The 23,985-nt window shown below is 43.4% G+C and overlaps 2 pseudogenes; both read right to left on the bottom strand.

Moving 5' to 3' along the window:
- The window catches only part of LOC101017796, a 31,749-nt pseudogene extending 20,746 nt beyond the window's left edge, over window positions 1–11,003 (bottom strand).
- A 157-nt stretch (window positions 11,004–11,160) lies between these two features.
- Window positions 11,161–11,801, bottom strand: LOC116274610 (annotated as a pseudogene).
- Between the last annotated feature and the right edge of the window lie 12,184 nt (window positions 11,802–23,985).

Raw genomic sequence — 23,985 nt, 5'->3', positions numbered from 1 at the left:
GACCATCACCTGACATTCCTGGTGGGGTGTGGGGGCCTTCTCCTGCCCTGTTCATGTCTGACTACTACCCTCTGGAACATTACCTGGCATAGATTCCAGCTAAATATGAGTTCCTTTCTGGTAATGACCAAAATGAGTGATTGAGGCACTAAGAAGAAGAGGGCATCAGCTAACAGAACAGAAAGCTTTGCAATGCTTTTTCATATAATGTCTGGAATTTACAGATAACACAAGTAGTTTAGGTCAGGGGTTGATGATATTATTATTACTTTTTTAACTCCTAGGGCTGGGTGGTGGTGCCAAAGTTGTCTGACTATTTATCTTACTTTTGTTTCTTTCTGACTTTCTGCTTTCTCTCTTTCCTCCCATCTTATGAACTAGGCAAGGTTGGGGGAGGAGGGCAGCAGGAGTAGTAGTGGTCTCCTTCCTTAGTGTGACACAGCACCCAACAAGAATAAGTACTCCCATGATGGCTGCGAAGGAAGTAAGAATTGAGGCTATTTTTCTTTTCCATTTACTGAACCACTTTTCTTGCCATCCTATAAAGGGGTCATTTACCCCTGAGTTGTTGGCTAACTCATTGGATAGAGCAATCAGACCTTGCAATGCCTTTGTTATACTTCCATTAGGGGCGGTGTTGTTTGGGGATGAAGGTACAATGTTGAGTTTTAATTATGATGCAAATTCCTCCTTTTCCTGCTAGTATCATGTCTAAGGCTATCCTATTTTTCCCAAGCCATCTGGCTAGTAGCCCCTAATTGCTCAGCTATTCCTTTAACAGCATCTCTACTGTAGTTAATGGATGGCTGTTGGTTGTAATAAATGTAGTTTATCCAATTTATATTTTATTGTCACCCACCAAAATATTGACTCAAATCCTGCAGATATTTGATTTTGGGCTTTTAATTGATCTGGTATTTGCTGTGGGACTCTAATTGTGTCTAAATAGATGTGAGAGTCGAGAGACCCATAAGGGGCTTCTTTTGCTTTACGATATCTTATTTTTTCTTTCTCTGGTTGATAAAATGCCAGGGTGAAAGGGATAGCCAATTGGACTAAAGCGTAAGTGCCACTTCAGTTACTCGGCAGAGTGTCCAGTAAAGGTCCATCATAATAGCACTACACATCTGCTCAGGGATGAATAAGGGCTGACTGATTAGTAAGTCCTTGAAAATTCTTAAGCTCACTGCATCCCTTCAGGTCTCCAAGGAATGCTGAGTTTCCTCCCAGTTGTAAGAGATACGAAGTGAACTTAGTGTTGGGAGACAGAAGCTGGATGGCCCTTGGGGGCTGACCCACAGGGTGTCGAACTTCGGGATATAGCAGACAGAGAGCTTGGCATGACTTGTTATCCCAGGCTGAATAATCCTGGAAAACAGCTACCATGCAGCCCATGCCCGGTCAACTAGAGGACCACCCTAGTGGAAAGGGGACAGTCTGGGTTTCTGGCCTGCCATGTGCATAAGCATAACAGTTGCCTTTGTTTAACGTGTGGACAGAATATTTAATCCATTTTAACCAGGCATTTATATTTTTATACCCTGTTTTAATGGTTTGCCTTAGGTCTCCTATTTCTACTACTGGGACCTTGCTTTTGTCATTTGGCATGAGGTGAGTCATAGTTTGATTTCATAGGTTTGGGAAAGGGGCAGCCATGGGAGGTGGAGGAGGGAGAACAAAGTGCACCTTAAAGAAACCCACAGGATCCTTTCCAGTGATCTCTGCTTCTAAACCACAGAAGCACTCTACTCCATAGACAGAGCAGCCCTGAGGGCTGCTGGTTACTCATTTTTATGGTTATTTCTTGATTATATGCTAAACAAGGGGCAAATTATTCATGCCTCTCCTTTTTAGACCATATAGGGTAACTTCCTGACTTTGCTTGGAATAAGATATCTCCAACATTTTTTTTTTTATTTTCAGTGGTTTACTTAGTTCCAACAGTGACTCAATCCAAAAGCTCCTTTCAAGCCTAGGTGGGAATTTTCCAGGTTTTTTTTTTTTTTTTTTTTTATCATATAAACAAGAGATATTCCTAGAAAGGGTATAGAGGAGGCATCTTCATGATGCCCCAAAATTTACTCTTAGAAATAAATTTAAGATAGCAAAAGATGGCCAGGCATGGTGGCTCACGCCTGTAATCCCAGCACTTTGGGAGGCTGAGGCGGGCGGGTCACCTGAGGTTGGGAGTTTGAGACCAACCTGACCAACATGGAGAAACCCCATCTCTACTAAACTACAAAATTAGCTGGGCATGGTGCCACACACCTGTAGTCCCAGCTACTCAGGAGGCTGAGACAGGAGAATCACTTGAACCCGGGAGGCGGAGGTTGTGGTGAGCCGAGGTCGCACCATTGTACTCCAGCCTGAGCAACAAGAGCAAAACTCGGTCTCAAAAAAAAAAACAAAACAAACAAACAAACAAAAAAACACCAAGAAAAAATAAAAAGAGCAAAAGGTGACAAAAGCCCTGTAGGGAGGGAACCTTTTAAGACAAAACTCCCATAAGAGCCTGATACATTCAGAGTAAAAAATGAGCTTCTTAAAATATTATGTGTCTTGGACCCTCAGAAAATCAGATGAGGACCTGAAAAATCACATTTTCTGGATGGCAGAGACTAAGAGTATCCCCCCTTAGTCACAGAGTGAAGCTCTCAAGGACATGAAACAAGAAGGCTGGGAAACTTCGTCTGGTTTTTGTTTCAGAGACCCACAGCAAAGTTTGTCTTAACAGACACTGGTCCAGTCAGAACCACAAAAGACTGACCAGGCAGCAGCGCCGTTTTGAACAGCAGGCTTACAGGGGCTTACAAGAGTTCTAGGCCCGTGTTCTACCCTATGGTACCCCCCTTTATTGTTACTGAAACCCTAGAGGTTTAGGCTAAGTCCTGCTGCTCACTGCACAGAAAGCCACTCACTGAGACAACCAGTATTGCTAGGCTTTAATTGGGTGCTACAGCAGAGGAGATGGGAGATCAGACTCAAATCTATCTCCTCACTGACTAAAGTTAGGAGTTTATACAGCAGAAATGTAACAACATGCAGGAAAACAGGAATTAGGAAGGGGTAGGAAAGGGGCCTTGGTCAACAGGCAGCAGTTGGTGGGTTAGTCAATCATAAAGGGAGAGAGGTCTGGCATCTCATTATTCAGGTGTGGTGATCCGATGAGTTTCAATTCTTTGATTCTATCTGGGAGACCTGATGGCTGGTTTCTTGAGAAAGGAACTCAGATAAGGTGAATATAACTTTCTCAAGTGTCAAGACTGGAAAGGTAAATTTCTATGTTTATTCAAAAGAAACTGTAAACATCTATGAGATGGTGAACTGTAAATTTCTATGGGATAATTGGGTCAGTTTCATTCTGACAGAAGAACACAGAAAGAAGAAGAAAAGTGGCAACAAAAAAGGATATTAGAGGAAAAGGGATCAAATGATGCGAATATTCATAACACAAAATACCAGAATTACAGCAGAGTCACCACAATGCAAGACTATCATACAAATCCTTTTTTTCTATAATCAAAACTTTGCAGGTGAGGTTGGGCATGGTGGTTCACACCCGTAATCCCAGCACTTTTGGGAGGCTGAGGCAGGAGAATCACTTGAGCCCAGGCATTTGAGACCAGGTGGCAACATGGCAAAATCCTATCTCTACAAAAAATACTAAAAATGTTACGTGGGCATGGTGGTGCACGTCTGCAGTCCCAGCTACTTGGGAGTACTGAGGTGGAAGGATCACTTGAACCCTGGAGGTTGGGGCTGCAGTGAGCTGTGTTTGCACCCCTGCACTCCAGCCTGGGTGATGAAGTGAGATCTTATCTAAAACAAAAACAAAAACAAAACAAAAGAAGAACGTTGGAGATGAGACAGTGATTTTTACCATCCACCCAGCTGGAGTCCACAGACAGCCTGGCTGATGAGAAATTCCTAGTTCTTGGCTGGCAGATCAGGCTCCTGGGTTCTCTTCACTGTGGGTTCCAGAAGAGAAGAATGGCTTTGGCCACCCTGCTTGCTGTGCCACACTGTGGGAGTCATAGGCCCTTAGCCCCCTAAAAGTTCACTGAAAAAAATCACTGGTGTGAAGCAGATTATGAGGAAAGGCATGCACATTTATTTAACGTGTGTGCAAAGGAGCCTTCGGAATGAAGGCCTTAGCTAACCTTTCCGAGATTCAGACTACAGAAAGTCTGGCAGAGCTACTTTAAAATATGTCAAAGATATATATTTTGGCCAGCCTGGGCAACATGGTGAAACCCCACTTCTACAACAAATACAAAAAATTAGCCGGGCATGGTGGTAGCCTCTTCTCTTTTAGAAGATTCTGTATCCAAAAAAAAAAAAAAAAAGAAAGAAAGAAAAAAAAAAATATATATATATTAAATATTTTGGGGGGTAAAATATTGATTTATTTTAACCAGCCAGTGTTTCTAAGGTTGAAACTTGATTTTCTGTAGCTGCAGGGGTTTTACTCAACATGGGGGGCATGGTAAGATTTGGTCAAATCTAACAGAAGATGGAAGAAACGAAAAATGCAGAAAAAGCAATAGCAAAATTTACCTATTGCTGGGATCTCTGAGTATAAAGGAGAAGTTACAGCCAGCTGTCAATAAACCTTGACCTTCAGCTACCAAATCCCCAAATGAAATCCCAAGCCACCTCCTTACTTGGAGGTGCAGCCCAAGCTGAAGACTGCTCTTTGTTGGCACGAAAGCAGCAAACTCAGCTTCCTTATCGGAAGTGAGCAAACTCCTTTTCTAGAGGAGTTCCCTGGCAAAATAAACCTCGAATCTCAAACCAAAAATTTCAGGAGATCAGGGAACCTCAGGAGAGAGAGCAAGCTTTTGAACCTTTGCAGTTTGCACAGTCAGAGAGAATCTCTTGGTGGCAGGAGAATTGCTGCAGGTCAGAGGAGCTAATCTCTTCTCTGTAATCCTTTCATGGTTACCAAAATTATAACCAAAATGAGTGACTGAGGCACTAAGTCTCACACCACCAAGGTTTATTAAGCCAGCTTGAGGATGCACAGGGGAAAAACATGAGTCATAGAATCTGTGGCTGCTTTTTCCAAAGAGGTTCTTAAAAAATTTACTATTTGCCAGGCGCGGTGGCTCACGCTTGTAATCCCAGCACTTTGGGAGGCCGAGGCAGGTGGATCACCTGAGGTCGGGAGTTCAAGACCAGCCTGACCAACATGGAGAAACCCCGTCTCTACTAAAAATACAAAATTAGCCGGGGTGGTGGCACATGCCTGTAATCCCAGCTACTCGGGAGGCTGAGGCAGGAGAATCGCTTGAACCCGGGAGGCGGAGGTTGCGGTGAGCCGAGATCGCGCCATTGCACTCCAGCCTGGGCAAAAAGAGCGAAACTCTGTCTCAAAAAAAAAAAAAAAAAATTTACTATTTATTACATTTTCCTTAAAAAAAAAGGGGGTTGGGGCAGCAGTGAGGCAAATGATTACATACTTGTAAGACTTTAGTTAGCGCCCAGGGAACCAACATTTTACAAACGATAAGGTGAAGATCTGGAGAAAAAGCGAATAGAAAAGGCTGAGTCTTGGGAAGGGATGAAGGAATGATTAGTTTCATCTTGTCCTTGTTCTGTGCCTGGGAAGATGAGCTAGTAGTCTTTTGCAAAGACTGGTTCCTGTTTAGCCCTTATGGAAGAAAACCTAAGTACTGTTAGCGAGAGAGTAGGTATAATGAGGTGTGTTCAATCTCCTATCTTATGGCTGTGAACTCAGCTTCCAAGCTTTCTCTGGAGTCCCCTTGGCCAAGAGAGGATCCATTTAGTCCGTTGAGAGGCTTAGAATTTATTTTTTAATTTTTAATTTTTTGAGATGAATTCTCACTCTGTAGCCAGGCTGTAGTGCAGTGGCATGATCTTGGCTCACTGCAACCTCCGCCTCCCAGGTTTAAATGATTCTCCTGTCTCAGCCTCCTGAGTAGCTGGGATTACAGGCATGCGCCACCACGCCTGGCTAATTTTTTTGTATTTTTAGTAGAGACAGGGTTCCACCATGTTGACCAGGCAACAAGTGATCCACCCACATTCAGCCTCCCAAAGTGCTGGGATTACAGGCATGAACCACCGCACCTGGCCGATTTTTTTTATTTCTCATTGGGAAACACTTTTACTGTGTCTTCTTTCTCAGGTCCATCCCCACTTTCTCCTCAAATACTCAAGGTGAAATGTCTACTAGTCTTATTGGGAGGGGTGTGTGTGTTAATCTGTAAAGTATAACTCTTGTTAAAAGTGTAAATTCAATATCATAATTTCATGTTTTTTTAAAAAATTAACTTGTAGGGCGCAGTGGCTCACGCTGTAATCCCAGCACTATGGGAGGCTGAGGCGCGGGACACCTGAGGTCAGGAGTTTGAGACTGGCCTGGCCAACATGGTGAAATCCCATCTCCACTAAAAATACAAAAATTAGCCTGGTCTGGTGGCGGGTGCCTGTAGTCTCAGCTACTTGGGAGGCTGAGGCACGAGATTCGCTTGAACCCGGGAGGCACAGGTTGCAGTGAGCCAAGATCGTGCCATTGCACTCCAGCCTGGGTGACAAGAGCAAAACTCCATCTCAAAATAAGATAAAATAAAATAAAATAAACTCTTAATCAAATATCCAGACAGTATTTAAATTTCCACAATTGTTTCTTTTGTAAAAGACACTTTATTTGAATTAAGATCTAAATAAGGTGCATACACTGTATCTCTTAATCTACATGTTTCCTACCATTCTTTTTTGTTTTGTAGCAGTTTATTTCTTCAAAATTAATTCTTTTTGTCTTGAAAAGCAAGTTTAAAGCTTTATGGTGCATACAATTTTTATAATTAGAAAATGTTTTAGTCTGGACATGGTGGCACATGCCTGTAATCCCAAGAGCTCTGAGACGCCAACGTGGGCAGATTGCTTGAGGCCAAGAGTTGAAGACAAGCCTGGGCAACACAGCAACACCCCATCTCTACAAAAAAAAAGTACAAAAATTAACCAGACATGGTGGTACATGCCTTGTGGTCCCGGCTACTTTGGAGGCTGAAGTGGGAAGATCACTTAAGCCTGGGATGTGGAGGCTACAGTGAGCTGAAATCATGCCACCACACTTGAGCCTGGGCAAGAGTGAGAGCCTGTCTCAAAAAAAAAACAAAACAGAAACAAAAAACAGAAAAATGTTTCAGAGGAAAAATAACCTATAAAGGAAATAAAATTCACCTATACTTTTATAAGTTTCTTAAACGTTATTTTTAATATTGGCAAAATACTTCATTGTGTGACGTGCCACAATTTAATGACTGTTATATTTTTGGACTCTTAAGTTGTGTCCAGTTTTCTCCTCTGGTTAATTGTGTATCAGGGATTATTGTGTCTGTAAAGCATTATGCACATCTGATTATTTCTGGGGGAGGATAAACTCCTAGAAGTAGAATTAACAGTCACAGTGTATATATGTATATAAAAAAAAAAAATCTAAGGCTGCTGAAGCCTGTTGAGAAAATTCTTCATAAAGCCTTATATTTGGGCCAGGGATGGTGGCTTACACTTGTAATCCCAGTGCTTAAAGAAGGCCAAGGCAGGAGGATTGCTTGAGGCCAGGAGTTTCGGATTAGTCTAGACAATATAGCAAGACCTCCATTGCTGCAAAAAGTAAAAAAAAAAAAAAAAAATAGGCGAGTGTGGTTGTGTGTGCCTGTAGTTCCATCTACTCTGGGTGCCAAGATGGGAGGATCCCTTGAGCCCAGGAGTTTGAGGCTGCAGTGAGCTGTGACTGTGTCCACTGTACTCCAGGCTTAGGTTACAGAGTGAGACCCTGTTTCAAAAAAAAAAAAAAAAAAAAAGAACCAGACATGTTCATAGTCAGGTATCTTAATCCATTTTCCATTGCTTATAAGAGAGTATCTGAAACTGGGTAATTTATAAAGAACCAATTTATTTCTTATATTTCCGGAGGGTGGGAAGCACAAGGTCAAAGGGGTGCATCTGCCTACTTGTTGGTGGAGACTCTCTGTAGAGTCCTGAGTAGGGTGAGCATGCTAGCTCAGGTCCTTTTTCCTCTTATAAAGTTTCCAGTCCTACTCCTGTGATAACCCATTAGTCCATGAATGGATTAATCCACTCGTGGCACAGGGCCATGAACCAATCACATCTTAGAGGCCCCACCTCTCAATACTGCCACATTGGGGGTTAAGTTTTTTGTTTTTTGTTTTGTTTTGTTTTGTTTTCTGAGATGGAGTCTTGCTCTGTCACCCAGGCTAAAGTGCTGTAGCATGATCTCGACTCACTGCAACCTCTGCTATCTGGGTTCAAGTGATTCTCCTGCCTCAGCCACCCGAGCAGCTGGGATAACAGGTACCTGCCACCATACCCAGCTAGTTTTTGTATTTTTAGTAGAGACGGGGTTTCACCATGTTGGCCAGGCTGGTCTCAAACTCCTGAATTCAAGTGATCCACCTGCCTCGGTTTAACATGAGTTTTAGAAGGAACAAAAATTCAGACCATAACATCAGGAGTATAAGAAAATAACACTTCTACCACAGTCTTGCAAATACTAGGTATTAAAAACAAAAACACAAACTTCTCAAGTTGACACATAGTCTATTTGTTTCAGTTTATTCTTTATTATTAATAATGAATTTGGGACACACTTTCTCCATATTCTCAGTAGTCTATATTTCTTCTATTGTGAATTATCTGTTTAAGATATTTGCCCATTTCCTACTAAGAGTTATATTGGTCAGGGGTTCTAGCTGTCCGTTACTATGTAACAAATTACCCCAAAATGTATTGGCTTAAAATAACAACTATTCTTATGCTTCTGTGGATCAGGGAATTTGGGCAGGACATAGATGACCAGTTCTTTTGCTTTATGTGGTGTTCATTGGAATTCCTTGGTGATATTTATTGCTGGCTGGGATTGGCTGGAGGGTCCAAGATGACCTCAGTCACATGCCTGTGTGGGGCATGCCAGTGCCCTGTGTGGGGGAAGGCCAGGTCCAGCCAGGTTGCCTCTCCATCCCTGAGCAGTTTTAGGACCTTTCCTTATGGAGGAGAGCTTTTTCTCTCCACTGGCTAGGTGGCTTAGTGTTGTGGGTTTTATGGCCATGAAAGATATGCAGTGGGAAGAGTCTGCAAATAAACCTTACTAAAATAACCCTTATCTTCTATTACTTTCCCCCATATATTTACCTTCCCACAACTTACTGCCCCATAGAAGCTCAAAACCCTTTCCCTTTGTCGTGTCTTGTTTCCACAATTTATCATTCTTTGATAAAATGGTACATATTCTGGGTCTAATTGCTTCTTTGGGTCTTCACTTTTCTATTCTTTTATTTATTTATTTATTTATTTTTGAGACAGAGTCTTGCTCTGTTGCCCAGGCTGGAGTGCAGTGGCGTGATCTTGGGTCACTGAAACCTCCACTTCCGGGTTCAAGTGATTCTTGTGCCTCAGTCTCCAAGTAGTTGAGATTGTAGGCATGCACCACCATGCCTGGATAATTTTTGCATTTTTAGTAGAGACAGGGTTATGTTGACCAGGCTGGTCTTAAACTCCTGACCTCAGGAGATCTGCCTGCCTTAGCCTCCCAAAGTGCTGGGATTACAGGTGTGAGTCAGGGCGCCCTGCCCTGGGTCTTCACTTTTTTATGAAGACCTCTATATGTATATGTAATGATAAACCTTTTCTCCTGTCTTTTGTCACTCTAATTTGCAGGGCCCCAGCCATTGAACCTGAGGGGCTAGAGGAAAGTTTTTTTTCTCTCTCCCCTATAATGACTTGCTTTAGTGAGTGACATATTGGTAGATGTGATACCTAGTTTTGAAAAGTGTGTGTGTTGAGGCTTGTTTTTTTTTTTGTTTGTTTTTTTTTTTAGACAGAGTCTTGCTCTGTCACCCAGGCTGGAGTACAGTGGTGAAGTCTCAGCTCACTGCAACTTCTGCCTCCCTGGTTCAAGTGATTCTCCTGCTTCAGCCTCCTGAATAGCTGGGATTAAGGTGCGTGCCACCATGCCTGGCTAATTTTTGTAGTTTTAGTAGAGATGGGGTTTCACTATGTTGGCCAGGCTGGTCTCGAACTGCTGACCTCAAGTGATCGGCCCGGCTTGGCCTCCCGAAGTGCTGAGATTATAGGTGTGAGCCACTACTACCAGCTGAGGCTTGCTATTCTTATACCCCTGCCAGTGCTATGATGAGAACATACCTGGGCTAGCCTGCTGTCCCTGAAAGAGATTGAACCATATGGATTAGAGCCATATCCAGCTAAGCTCAACCTAGATGAACTGCTCCACAAGCAACCACAGACCTGTGGGTACACCTAGCTTAGATGAGATGGCTGCAGACTCTTGAGAGATCATAAATTGTTGCCATTTTAAGCCACTAAGTTTTTTGGGGGTGGTTTGTTACTTAAAGACAGCTAATGTATAGAGCTTCTTTTACCTTTCTGGCCTTTGTAGGTGCAGGAAGGCATGTAGCAGGTGGGCATGAGTTTTCAGTGCTAATTCATCATTTCTACCACAGTCCCTCTTTGCTTACTGATTTGTCAAAGGTCTTTATATTATCGAGGATATTAAGTCCTATTCATGAGGCTATAAATGTTCTCTATACTTGTTTGTTTTTTCTTTTGTTTATGCAGCTTCTTTGGTGTTTAGAAGTCATCAATATGAGTTCACCATATCAATTGTTTGCTTGGTAGTTTCTTGTCCACACTTCCCATTTTGGCAGTTCTGCTATGCAGATATCCTCTTGCCATCTGATAATATTCTTCCTAAAAACATGCCTAAACATCTTAATAATTCATCAATTCATAAATTCATCATATATATATATTTAAACCTAGAGTCTCAGATTCTTCAAAGTCAGATGGCTTCCCAAACAGCAAGCTTGGAGTCAACTCTCTCGCAGTCGAGGCTCTCGGCAGTGACCTGGGAGACTGCCTTCCTGAGACTTGCACATCAAATCTTTTGGAACTGGGCAGTACGGGATAGTTGGACTCTCCTCGCCTTCCTCGCTCATATCTATAGAAAATGAAAGGCCATGTTTTTAGACCTTTACCCTCTTATCATATTTTGACTGAAGTCAAGGACTGGTCTAATTACTGTTGACTCAGCTGTTTCACTGAGATAAGTTTAATAAAAGAAAGTATTTTTGGCAAATTGGCCAACAGGTACAATTTTCTTTGATGAATGGCTCATTTTTAGCAATGTTATTATGGAAATCTGAGAATAATCTATTCATTTGGCTTTTATATAAGCAAAATCCCCCATCATCCTGGCTTCAGCAATTAACACACTGATGGTCTTGTTTCATGAATATCTCCCTTCACTCCCACATTCTTCACCCCACAGATTTGTTCTAAAATCAGAGACATCTCCCACCCCCTGTGGTAAAAACTGCTTTATTGGTGACAGTAAGTATAAGTCAATAAATATTGATACCCAAAGAAGAGCTCAGATAATTGGTCCATATAGAGCTCAATGAAATTGAACCAAGTGATTGCTGGGATAACCAAAGTCAGTGTTGCTTCTTGGGAAAGGAAGCCATGGCCAGCAGATTTATGGCGTTTGCCATCCCACCAACTCTAAGAACCATGGTTACTCTGTAGAGGAGGGTATCAGTTACCCTACCCTTTAAATGTACTGGAATTCCATTATCCTCCTGAAACAGCTTTTGCTTTTCTGGAACTTTATTTTCAAAATACCTATAAAAAGCAGTGCTTATGGTCCTCTGGGCAATCTGATAAACAGCCAGTAGATTCCACAGCATCTTGGTTCAGTTACTGCCCACCAACTGTGACAATGGAACACTGGGAACCCAAAGATATCTTATTTTCTCCACAAATATTCACCATGGGCCAGGTGCAAGTGGCCTACGCCCATAATCCCAGCCAAGGTGGGCAGATCACTTGAGACCAGGAGTTCGAGACCAGCCTGGCCAACAGGGGAAAACCTGTCTCTACTAAAAATATAAAAATACACATGCCTGTGATCCCAGCTACTTAGGAGGCTGGGACATGAGAATCACTTGAAACTGGGAGGCAGAGGTTTCAGTGAGCCAAGATTGTGACACTGCATTCCAGCCTGGGCAACAGAGTGAGAGTCTGTCAACAAATAAAAAAGAAAAGTCACTATGTTCCTCCAAGAGATAAGGACTCTAAAAATAAATTACCAGACTAGGTGTGGTCACTCTGTCACCTGGGCTGGAGTGCAATCACACAATCACAGCTCGCTGCAGCCTCAACCTCCTGGGCTCAAGTGATCCTCCTGTCTCAGTTCCCCCAGTAGCTGGGACTATAGGCTGATGTAGAATTTTTCTTCTCAGTCACTTTGTAAGCCAGGGATCCTGGGCAATATCCTACCCAGGCCACACTTGGCCATGCTGGCATGCCGCAGCTTGTCTGTGTCATAGTTTGTACCTGAGTTTGGTGGTTCCTGAGCTCTTGTACTGCATCCAAGAAGAATGAGGATACACAGGATGTTGAAGGATGAGGAGGGCAGAGAAAAATGTTATTGAGTGATGAAAACGGTTTTCAGCAGCGGGATGACTCAGGGTTGGTCCACCTATTCAAAGGTGGGAAAGTTACCCCCAACTCCACAGGATCTGGGGCCTTTTATGGACTCAGAATGGGGAGTGTGTGCTGATTGGTTTGTGGGTACGTGAAAAAGGTTAAAGTGAAGACATCACTCAAAGGTGGGCATGGCAGTGTAGGAAACCAATTAGGAGAGGGTAGATATATGTAAAATAGGTGAGAAGGGTGGGGATTAATCAGAGGAAAGTGCGCCAAAGGGGAAGACAAGGTCTCAATCTAGTCCATGGATTGAACTTGCAGCTTGGCTTTCAGGTTTTAAACTGTATTCGGCTTGGAGGTGGGGTTTCCTAGGGGACCCATCCCTATCTGCTTAGGCATTTGGCCATCCCCTGTTGCTATTGCCACCACACCTGACTAACTTTTGTATTTTTGGTAGAGACAGGGTTTTGCTATGTTGCCCAGGCTGGTCTCAAACTCCCGGACTCAGGCGATCCACCTGCTTCACCCTCCCAAGGGGTTGGGATTGTAGGTGTCAACCACCACACCAAGCCAAGATCTTCATTTTCATGAATCAAACACTTCTGTAAATGATTTGCTTAAAGTTGTGGGTTCAAATGCAGTTGGCAGAATGTAGAATTGCCTGTGGGTGTTCTGAGCTCAGCGAGAGCCACTGAGGGACGGTGTGTCCCAGATGCAGCTGGTGGTGGAGGAGGCATCACAGCGCCCTCCTTGGTGTGAGCCACTCTGTGATTGTGCACTTGTTCATAGTGTCCCTTTATTTAGCCCTTATTTTTGCCTCCCGTTGTACAATCAGTCCCCCAAAAAGCTGAAGATGTGATAAAATCATGACTAAGAACGCTGATATGGTTTGGCTCTGTGTCCCCACCCAAATCTCAGCTTAAATTGTAATCCCCATGTGTTGGAGGAGAGACCTGGTGGGAGATGATTGGATCATGGGGGCAGTTTCTCCCATGCTGTTCTCATGATAGTGGGTGGGTTCTCATGAGATCTGATGGTTTAAATGTGTTTGGCAGTTCCCCCATCTTGTGCTGTCTCTCCTGCCGCCACATAAGATGTGCCTTGCTTCCTCTTCATCTTCCATCATGATTGTAAGTCTCCTGAGGCCTTCCCAGTCATGCAGAACTGTGAGTCAATTACACCTCTTTTGTTATAAGTTACCCAGTCTCAGGGCGTTCTTTATAGCAATGTGAAAACAGACTAATACAGGAAATTGGTACTGGGATAGTGGGATACTGCTATAAAGATAACCTGATAATGTGGAAGCAACTTTGGAACTGGGTAACAGGCCGAGGTTGGGTTGGAACAGTTTGGAGGGCTCAGAAGAAGACAGGAATATGTGGGAAAGTTTAGAACTTCCTAGAGACTTGCTGAATGGTTTTGACCAAAATGCTGATAGTGATGTGGACAAGGAAGTCCATGCTGAGGTGGTCTCAGATGGAGATGAGGAACTTATTGGGAACTAGAGCAAGGGTCACTCTCACTATGCTTTAGCAAAGAGATGGTGGCATTCTGTTTCTGCCTTAGAGATCTGTGGAACTTTGACCTTGAGACAGATGACTTAGGGTATCTGTCAGAAGAAATTTCTAAGCAGCAAAGCACTCAGTGTGACCTGGCTTTTTCTGAAAGCATACAGTCATATGTGTTCACAAAGAGATGATTTGAAATTGGAACTTATGTTTAAAAGGTTTCATCGTATTGCCCAGGCTGGACTTGAATTCCTGAGTTCAAGTGATCCACCCACCTCGGACTTCCAAGGTGGCCTTCCAAGTGCCGGGATTACAAATGTGAGCCACCTCGCCTAGCCTGGTGTCATATTTTAAATGCCTCTCTGGGCCTGATAATTTAAAGGGGCTCACATTCCCCAGATAGTTTTTTTTTTCCTATAGCAGGTGGCTGAAGGTGGTCCTTGGGTTGTGGCTGTATCACTGTAGTCTCTGACTCCGACTTCACATCACCTTCTCCTGCTAGTCTGTAAAAACTCCCTCTGCTTCCTTTCTCCTTATAAGGATACCTGTGATTGTGGTTAGGGCTGACCCAGATAATCCAGGATTAATCTCTTCCTTCAAAATCCTTAACTCGGCTGGGCACGGTGGCTCACGCCTGTAATCCCAGCACTTTGGGAGGCTGAGGTGGGTGAATCACCTGAGGTCGGCAGTTCAAGACCAGCCTGACCAACATGGAGAAATCCCATCTCTACTAAAAATACAAAATTAGCTAGACGTGGTGGTATATGTCTGTAATCCCAGCTGCTCAGGAGGCTGAGGCAGGAGAATCGCTTGAACCCAGGAGATGGAGGTTGTGGTGAGCTGAGATTGCACCATTGGACTCCAGCCTGGGCAACAGAACGAAACTCCATCTTAAAAAAAAAAATCCTTAACTCAATCCCATGTTGCCATGTAAGGTAATATTTAACTCTTTTATCAATACATAATGTTCACAGCTCCTGGGGATAAGAAATAGAAATTTTTGGCAGGGAGAGAAGGGCATTTCTTTTAACCTACCACAGAGGTTTGTTAAATTAACTAAATAGACAACTCATATTTACATACTGCCTCAAGCATTAGAAAGTAAACCCAAGGGCCGGGTGCCCAGCACTTTGGGAGGCTGAGGTAGGTGAATCATTTGAGGTCAGGAGTTTGAGAATCACTTGAACCTGGGAGGTGGAGGTTACAGTGAGCTGAGATCATGCCACTGCAGTCCAGCCTGGGTGACAGAGTGAGAGTCTGTCTCAAAAAAATAAACAACAAAATAAAAAATAAAATAAAATAAAATAAAATAAACCCATGGCCAGGCACGGTGGTCCACACCTGTAGTCCCAGCTACTCAAGAAACTAAGGCAGGAGGATTGCTTGAGCCCGGGAGGTTGAGGCTGCAGTCAGATATGATCATGCCACTGCACTCCAGCCTAAGCAACAGAATGACACCTTGTCTCAAAATGAATAAATAAATAGAAAAGAAAAAGAAAAGAAATCCAAGAGCTTAGCCTTAAAGGATTTTGGCGTAAGTTTCTTATTTTATCTTCTTAAGTCCAACTGGACCTTCCAAAACCCAGCATCCCTTTATAGCTAACTCTGGCAGGCCCCAGATCCTCCTGAGGGCAGCTGGCAGACGGCCACGAGCTCTCTGAGCAATGTCCAGTCACCCACTAACTCTTCAGCATCCAGGAACAGAGGAGCCATTCTCTGAAGGTTGCAGAGATTGTGAATGAGGGACTGGAAGAGAGGGAAACTTCTAGTCTCTTCTTCTCTTAAGCTTCTCCCTCTCCCACTGCCTGATAAATCCCTTCCTTGGTGGGAAATATGAGCTCTCATTTGCCCTTGCTCCTCTGTGTGAAAGGGCAGGCAGCTGAGGTATGGTGGCAACTGTTGGCTTGCCTGAGTGTCTGGAAGCCTGGTGCTGAATGCCAATGAGGCCTTTCCACGCTGGCTGGCAGTAGTAGGATGGAGGCTTGGGTAGGCTGGTACTTGGCATTGTGTAAAAAGAGCAACAGATAACACTGTCTTTGTTCGCCGGCCATGATGTCATCTCAACACAGAAAATGACCCAGTCCAAGGATACACCCTGGGAACAACTCCAGTGTCCCTGTGTGATGTGGGAGAAGACTAGGGGACTCTTGGGGGCATGGGCTGTACCACTGGGGGCTGGCTGAGGCCAAGCCTACCGTGTGCCTTAGTAACTTAAGAAAGGATGGCCATGGATCAAATCTGAGGCAGAGAATCTCACTCAAAGACAGACAAAATCTTTAAAGCTACTACATATAAAAATAAGCTAATAAGCACTACTGAATTATGAGAGAATTCACCACTGTTAGGCCCGTGGCATTTAGAAATGCTAAAGGGAGTTCTTCAATTTGAAAGAAAAAACATTAATGTGAAAAGAGAAAGCAATTGAAGGTATAAAACCCATGAGTACAATTAAGTACATGGACAGACCCAGAATATTTTAATGCTATAAGTATGATGTGCGGTCCACTCATCACTCTCATATGAAACCCAAAAGATAAATCTATCAAAAAATAATAATAGCAATAGCAACTAGTTAAGAGGTGATATAAAATATATAAATTGAGACAATTAAAAGTCAAAATATGTGGAAGGGGATGGAGTTAAAATGTAAACTTCTTTTGTTTTTTGTTTCTTTGTGATCTAAGTTGTCTTCTCTTTAAAATAACTTGTTCTAAGTCTATGAATTTTCTTTTTTTTATCTTGGCTCACTGCATCCTCTGCCTCCCAGGGCCAAGTGATTCTCCTGTCTCAGCCTCCCGAGCAGCTGGGGTTACAGGCGCCTGCCACTATGCCTGACTAATTTTCATATTTTTAGTAGAGATGAGGGTTTCACCATGTAGGCCAGGCTGGTCTCGAACTCCCGACCTCGTGATTCGCCCACCTCAGCCTCCCAAAGTGCTGGGACTACAGGCATAAGCCACCGCACCTGGACTCTAAGATGTTTTTTGTAAGCTTCATGGTAACCACAACACAAAAACCTATAATAAATTCACCAGAAATAAACAGCAATGAATAAAAACGTATTTCCTCCAGAGGAAATACCTTAACCACAAAGGAAGACAGAAAAGAAGAGAGGAGTTACAAAACAACCAGAAAACAACCAACATAATGGCAGTAGTATGTTCTTACTTGTCAGTAATGAAACAACATAAATGGACTCAGTTCTCCAATGAAAAGGCATAGAGAGGCTGAATGGATAAAGAAATAAGACCCGCTTTACCTATAAATTGGGTCTTCTTACCAACAAGAAACCCACTTTACCTATAAAGACACACTTGGACTGAAAGTGTAGGTGTGAAAAAAGATATTCCATGCAATTGGAAACCAAAAAAGAACAGGAGTAGCTCTAGTTATATCAGATAAAATAGACTACAAATCAAAGACTAAAATGAAAGAAGGTCCCTATATAATGATAAAAGGATCAATTCGGCAAGAAGGTGAAACAATTACAAACATATATGCAACCAACGCTGCAGCCCTCAAGTATATAAAGCAAACATGAATAGATTTAAGGGAAAGACAGACTGAAATACAATAATAGTAGAAGACTTTTAATGTGCAGATTATTCAGATAGAAAATCAAAAAAGAAACATCAGAGTTAAACTACACACTATATCTAATAGGTCTAATTCACAATAGGAGAACATTTCAGCCAACTGTCGCAGAATACACATTTTCATCAGCACATAGAACATTCTCCAGAATAGACCATATCTTAGGTCACAAAACAAGTCTGAAGACATTCAAAAAAACATAAATCATATCAAGTTTCTTTTCTGACCACAGAGGAAAAAAACTAGACCTCCACCTCCCAAGTTCAAACAATTCTCCTACCTCAGCCTCCCAAGTAGCTGGAATTACAGGCGTGAGCCACCGCACCCGGCCTAATTTTTGTATTTTTAGTAGAGACAGGGTTTCACCATGTTGGCCAGGATGGTCTCGAACTCCTGACCTCATATGACTCACCTGCCTTGGCCTCCCAAAGTATTGGGATTACAGGCGTTAGCCACCACGCCTGCCCCTACAAGCTGTCTTCTTTTGTGTCTTTCACAATTGTCCAAAGACCAGCCGTGCCAGGGGCCTGTTTGTGTTTCCAGTGGTTGCAGTCCTTTAAGGCCTCTAGCATGAAGTGGAGGCGCAGGAGGGACGGCAGAACATTAGTGCTCCTGAGCTTGGACATGGGATTGGGGTGAGGACCAGCACCAGCAGCACTAATGTGAGCAGCGATGACGCTTCTAGGCCCCACACTTGTGACCTTGCTACCTCTGGTGCTTCCCCCTGATGTGTTCTTCCTTGTAACCACCCCCGCCAAACCCTCACCCAGCGAGAAAGCAGGTGATATCACATGGCATAGAGAGATGGGAGTAATGACTCGAAGAGCTACTCTTTGAAGTTATGTGTTTTGCAAATGTGTGTGTGTGTGTGTGTGTGTTTGTTTGTTTGTTTTTTGCAACACAGCTTCACTCTGTTGCCCAGGCTAGAGTGCAGTGGTGTGATCTAGGCTAATTGCAACCTCCGCCTCCCAGGTTCAAGTGATTCTTATGCCTCAGCCTCCCAAGTAGCTGGGATTACAGGCGTGCCACCAGGCTCGGCTAAGTTTTTGTATTTTTAGTAGAGGCAAGATTTTGCCACGTTGGCCAGAGTGGTTTTGAACTCCTGACTTCAGGTGATCAACCTGCCTCGGCCTCCCAAAGTGCTGGGATTACAGGCATGAGCCATGGTGCCTGGCCCCAGCAAATGTTATACTAACTCACTGTCACATCTCTAACTTAACATGGTTTTGCATGGATGATTTCAATATGGCCAATGGTTTTGACACTTTCTCTAGCACTACCTGGAGAAGCAACTTACTTCCTTCACTGGTACTGGCTTACTGCAGTTGTGCTTCTGAGTTTGTTTTGGTTTGTGTGGCAGGATCTTGTTGGAGATTGGGGAAAGTAAGGCAATATGTAATTTGAACAAACAACTTCCCTATTCTTACATTATCTATCCCAGAATCATTGACTATAAACAGTATGAAAGAAGGCGAGTTCAAGGGTATAAAAAGTCTTCTTTACTGCTTCCTGAATATTACACAATGAGCTTTCAAAGACTTGTATAAGACCACCAGAAAAACCTGATTATTATTAAAAAAAAAAAAAAGCTAACTTTATTAGAAGCTTACTAGGCAAGGGAGCCACTGGCTGAATAATTCCACCCAATAGACTCTCCCAGGGTCTTCAGCCACGAAGTTTTATGTTTGGATGGTTAGTCATAGGGTGATCTTGGAGCAGAAGTTCATAATTGAGGTTTAAATTGTGGCTGGCCAGAATTTGTAAACTAGGAGAGGTGCTAAAGTTGTCTGTATTTGAACCGTTTATGAGCTTATCTTTCTAAAACATGACTCCACCAAACAAACTGACACTCAAGGTGTTTGAATTTGAACCAGTCTATCTGGATTTTAAGTTTGTGGTCTCTATATAGTTAATCTGCTTGACAAGTTATAATTTCTTCACCTTTCTATTACTGAGACATAATTTTTGAATCATATTTCAACCACATCTATGGAAGAGAAAACATCTTTGACCTACAGCACTGGATGAAGTATTCATGGTTGGAAGTCACTTCAGTTTCAATAGATACTAGGTCTTCTTGTTTTTGTCAATAAGATCAGTGATAAAATAGCGACTGTGTGGCAACATTTATGATTCTGTAGAAGTACATGTTTGATCACTGAAACACTGAAGAACTTTGTTTGTCGTCTACTTCTCAGCCAGGAACCAAATTTGCACAATTTAAGCCAAGAAAGCTGATGCTATCTGCTCTGTTTGAAGAACCCGAAGAACTGGATGTGAGACTGTCGACCAGATTACTGAATTTTCTTTTTTCTTTTTTCTTTTTTTTTTTGTGAGATGGAGTCTCGATCTGTTGCCCAGGCTGGAGTGCAGTGGCATGATCTAGGCTTACCGCAACCTTCACCTCCTACGTTCAAGTGATTCTCCTGCCTCAACCTCCCAAGGAGCTGGGGCTACAGTTGTGCACTACTCCATCTATACTTAAAAACAATACACAATTAGCCAGGTGTTATCTCCTAACTTTTGTATTTTTTTAGTAGAGACAGGGTTCCACTATATTGGACAGGCTGGTCTTGAACTCCTGACCTCAGGTGATTGCCCACCAGGGCCTCCCAAAGTGCTGGGATTACAGGCGTGAGCCACCACACCCAGCCCAGATTGCTGAATTTTCTAATGTCTTTATTTCCCAGATCTCTATAATATTAAAGATCATAGAAAAGACTGTAGGATGGAAGTTTAACGTTCTCTAAGATGGCGCCTGTTCTGCCTTGAGAAGGCAGTAGTATATCTAGAATGACTCTTTTTAACCCACTGTCAATCCAGTCCTGTGAATTTCTTAGGCAAGGAGACCTCTGGCTTTAATTACACTCTCTAGTTCTCTGTCAGTCTCTGAACCAAGGCACATAGGGTTTTTTGAGCCACTTTTTGGGCCTTCTTTAAAGTGTGAAATAGGTATGCCTGAAGACAGAATAAAGCAGCACAGAATTGTTCCTCAAAGGTTAAGATTTAGGGTTTTAAATTGAAGCTCATATTTTCTTTTCTTTTCTCTTTTTTTTTTTTTTGAGACAGTGTCTTGCTCTGTTGCCCAGGCTGGAGTGCAGGGCATGATCGTAGCTCACGGCAGCCTTAAACTCCCAGGCTCAAGGGATCCTCCTGTCTCAGCCTCCCCAGCAGTTGGGACTACATATATGTGCCACTATGGCCAGCTGATTTTTAAATTTTTTTGTAGAGATGGGATCTCACTATATTGCCCAGGCTGGTCTTGAACTCCTGGCCTCAAGCAATCCTCCTGTCCCGGCCTCCCAGAGTGCAGGGAATATAGGCATGAGTCACCATGCCTGGCTTCTTTATCTTGAATTAAGAGATTTGAAGACTTTTTTTTTTTTTAAATGAGGGGAAATCAATGGGCCAAAGGGACTCAGAGAAATATCAGGAACTTTCCTGATAGTTGGCATCAGCTTATAGGGTTGGCAAGTCTCTGTCCAATTTGTGGGCAGTAGCCAATTAGCTTTTGTAGCATAAATCCATTATCAGTCACTGGATGCCACCCAACGTTCCATTGTTGGCCAAAATACCCCATGATGTTGTGTAATTGTCCTACAGCTTTGACACAAGTCAACACAAGTCTATTCCAGTACCAGGCAGTGAGATGTAGACATCAGCACATAGTTCCATAGTCAAGGAGACTAAGCGTAAGTAGAAACCTTCCTTAAAGCATCTGTGTAAGAGAAGAATCTTCCACTTGTACAGTTAGTCCCACATCAGTTGGTTACTTACTAAGCTCTATTATTAAGTGTGGTTGAAGTGCTAATTTCTATGAAAGGATACCCAAGTTTCATTTTAACCGAGACAGAAAATTCCCATTTTTTTGCATGACCTTATAAAGAGTACTCAGTTTTTGGCCATCTGGCTTGTTATAGTATTTGCCATTTACACAACTGATTCACTACAAGGGATTGGTACTAATAGAAACTGGGAAATGCCCAAAGGGATGTTGTATCAGTCCATTCTCTCGCTGCTATAAAGCAATTCCTGAGACTGGGTAACTTACAAATAAAAGAGGTTCAATTGGCTCACAGTTCCACAGGCTATACAGGAAGCATGGCTGGGGAGGCCTCAGGACATTTACAATCCTGGCCAAAGGCAAAGGGGAAGCAGGTACGATTTACATGGCTAGAGTAGAAGGAAGAGAGAAAGGGAGGAGGGGCCGCACACTTTTAAACAGCCAGATCTCATGAGAACTCTATCATGAGACAACACTGGGGGGGATGGTGCTAACCCATTCATGAGAACCCGCCCCCATGATCCAGTCACTCCCACGAGGACCCACCTCCATCCAGCACTGGGAGGATTATTGACATAAGATTTGGGTGGGGACATAGCAAAACATATCAAACGTGGACATAATTCCAATGGTTGGTTAAATTAGGTTTAAGCCATGGAGCCACGAGGGGTACAAAGGCAGTATTAGGAACAGGGGCCCACACGGGTGACATAGTTAGGAGATAAGACGTAGCTATTTGCAATCCAGAACCTTAGAGCAGCAGAGAAAGTGGGGGGGGGGGGGGGGGGAGCAAAGGTCAATAAGGAACAAAGGTAAATAAAAACAAAGCTATGTAAGGAACAAAAACGTGAAGACGCGTGCAGCAGTCAGTTGTTCTAGGCATTTGAGATCTCGTTCTAATGTCTCGGGAGGTGAATCAGGTTGACTATTTTCAGTGAGAAGCAAAAATTGTGCAGCTGGAGGGCCCACTATGTTAAAGGAGGCTCCAGGGGTAAGGTGACAGAGGGCTTCAGGCACAGCTGCTGCTGCTACTGCTGCTCTGAGATGAGGTGGATGGGTCTTCACTGCTGGATCAAGAAAAAGGTTGTCATAGGTTTTTGCTTCTAGGCTCCAGGGAACTGGAGAAAACTTGGAAGGCTGTCTATATGAGTGAGCAGAGAGGTTTATAGTTAGGTCAGGCCAGAGTGGGAAGTTGTTGGAGGGTTAATTTCAGTCACAGGATATTTGCTTATGTTGGGATTTCAGTTTCTCTTTCTTAGGACCACCATAACACATCCGGGCGGGCGTGGTGGCTCACGCCTGTCATCCCAGCAGTCTGAGAGGCCAAGGCAGGTGGATCACTTGACGTCAGGAGTTTGAGACCAGCCTGGCCAACATGGTGAAACCCTGTCTCTACAAAAATACAAAAATTAGCCGGGCATGGTGATGCGTGTCCGTAGTCCCAGCTGCTCCTGAACTTGGACCTGGGAGGCAGAGGTTTCCGTGAGCCGAGATCGCATCACTGCACTCCAGCCTGGGCAACAGAGCAAGACTTTGTCTCAAAAGACAAAACAAAACGAAACAGATAACCCCAAACTTGGTGACTTACAACAGAGATTTACTCTCACGGTTCTGGTGGCCAGAAGTCTGAAAGCAAGCTGTGAGTATAGCCACATTCCCTCCAAAGTCTCTAGAGGGAAATCTCTTCTTGACTCTTCCAGCTTTTTGTGGGCTGCAGGCTTTCCTTGGTTTGGGTCTTTGGCCACATCCCTCCAACCAACCTGTCTTCATATGCCTGCCTTGTCTCTCTCTGTTTTGTAAAAAGACACTTGTCATTGATTTAGGGCCTACCCAGATCATCCAGGATGAGCTCAGCTTGAAATCCTTAATTACATTTGCAAAAATCTTTCTTCCAAAGAAAATATTCATAGATTCTGACGCATGGACATATCTTCCTGGCAGCCAGTCTTCAATCTATTACTGTTCCCCAAAATGGGAATTATGGCATAGATGACATAAAGTTATAGAATTGTGATTACACGTTAGGGGCTATCTGCAATAGCTAGTGTGACCCTAAATCTCCTTTGTTGTCTTTTAGTGTCAGGACTGGGCAGTTCTGAATGGCAAATCCTTGTGAGGGATGGACTTCCTGGGATAGTCCATATCCTCAGAAATGTACCTTGTTCTGCCAAAATTATACTTCACAGGGTATAGACACCTTCTCACCTATATTGGGATTATGGAGATCCAAGTAAGTAGCCCAGCTAATGGAAGGCATGGATTCTGACCCCATGTCATGAGCAACTCCTCTTTCTCTTCTACCTCCGTGTGCTCCACCAGATGCTACTTTGTTTGCAGCCAACATGCCCAGTACTGTTTATCTGAGACTAACACCTCGTACACATTAGAAGTGGTATTGAGACCTGTGTGTACAGAGATGTCAAGTCTCCGAATTGTTCCAGCCTGAAGGTGCCTCATGGTTGCAGGCCAGCATGGCTGGGTTGAGGCTGTTCAGCAGAACTAAGTTCTGCATTCCAGAGCTGCAACGCCGGAGGGGCTGAATGTTCCAGAAAGTTTTCTAATGCCCCGACTCCCGGATCTACCCTCTCCATGAGCTGTGTATTG

The sequence above is a fragment of the Papio anubis genome, chromosome 4 (assembly GCF_008728515.1).
Source record: "Papio anubis isolate 15944 chromosome 4, Panubis1.0, whole genome shotgun sequence".
In the NCBI taxonomy this organism is placed as follows: Eukaryota; Metazoa; Chordata; class Mammalia; order Primates; family Cercopithecidae; genus Papio; species Papio anubis.
The sequence above is the reverse complement of the archived record's forward strand: the minus strand, read 5'-3'. Positions and strand labels throughout refer to the sequence as shown.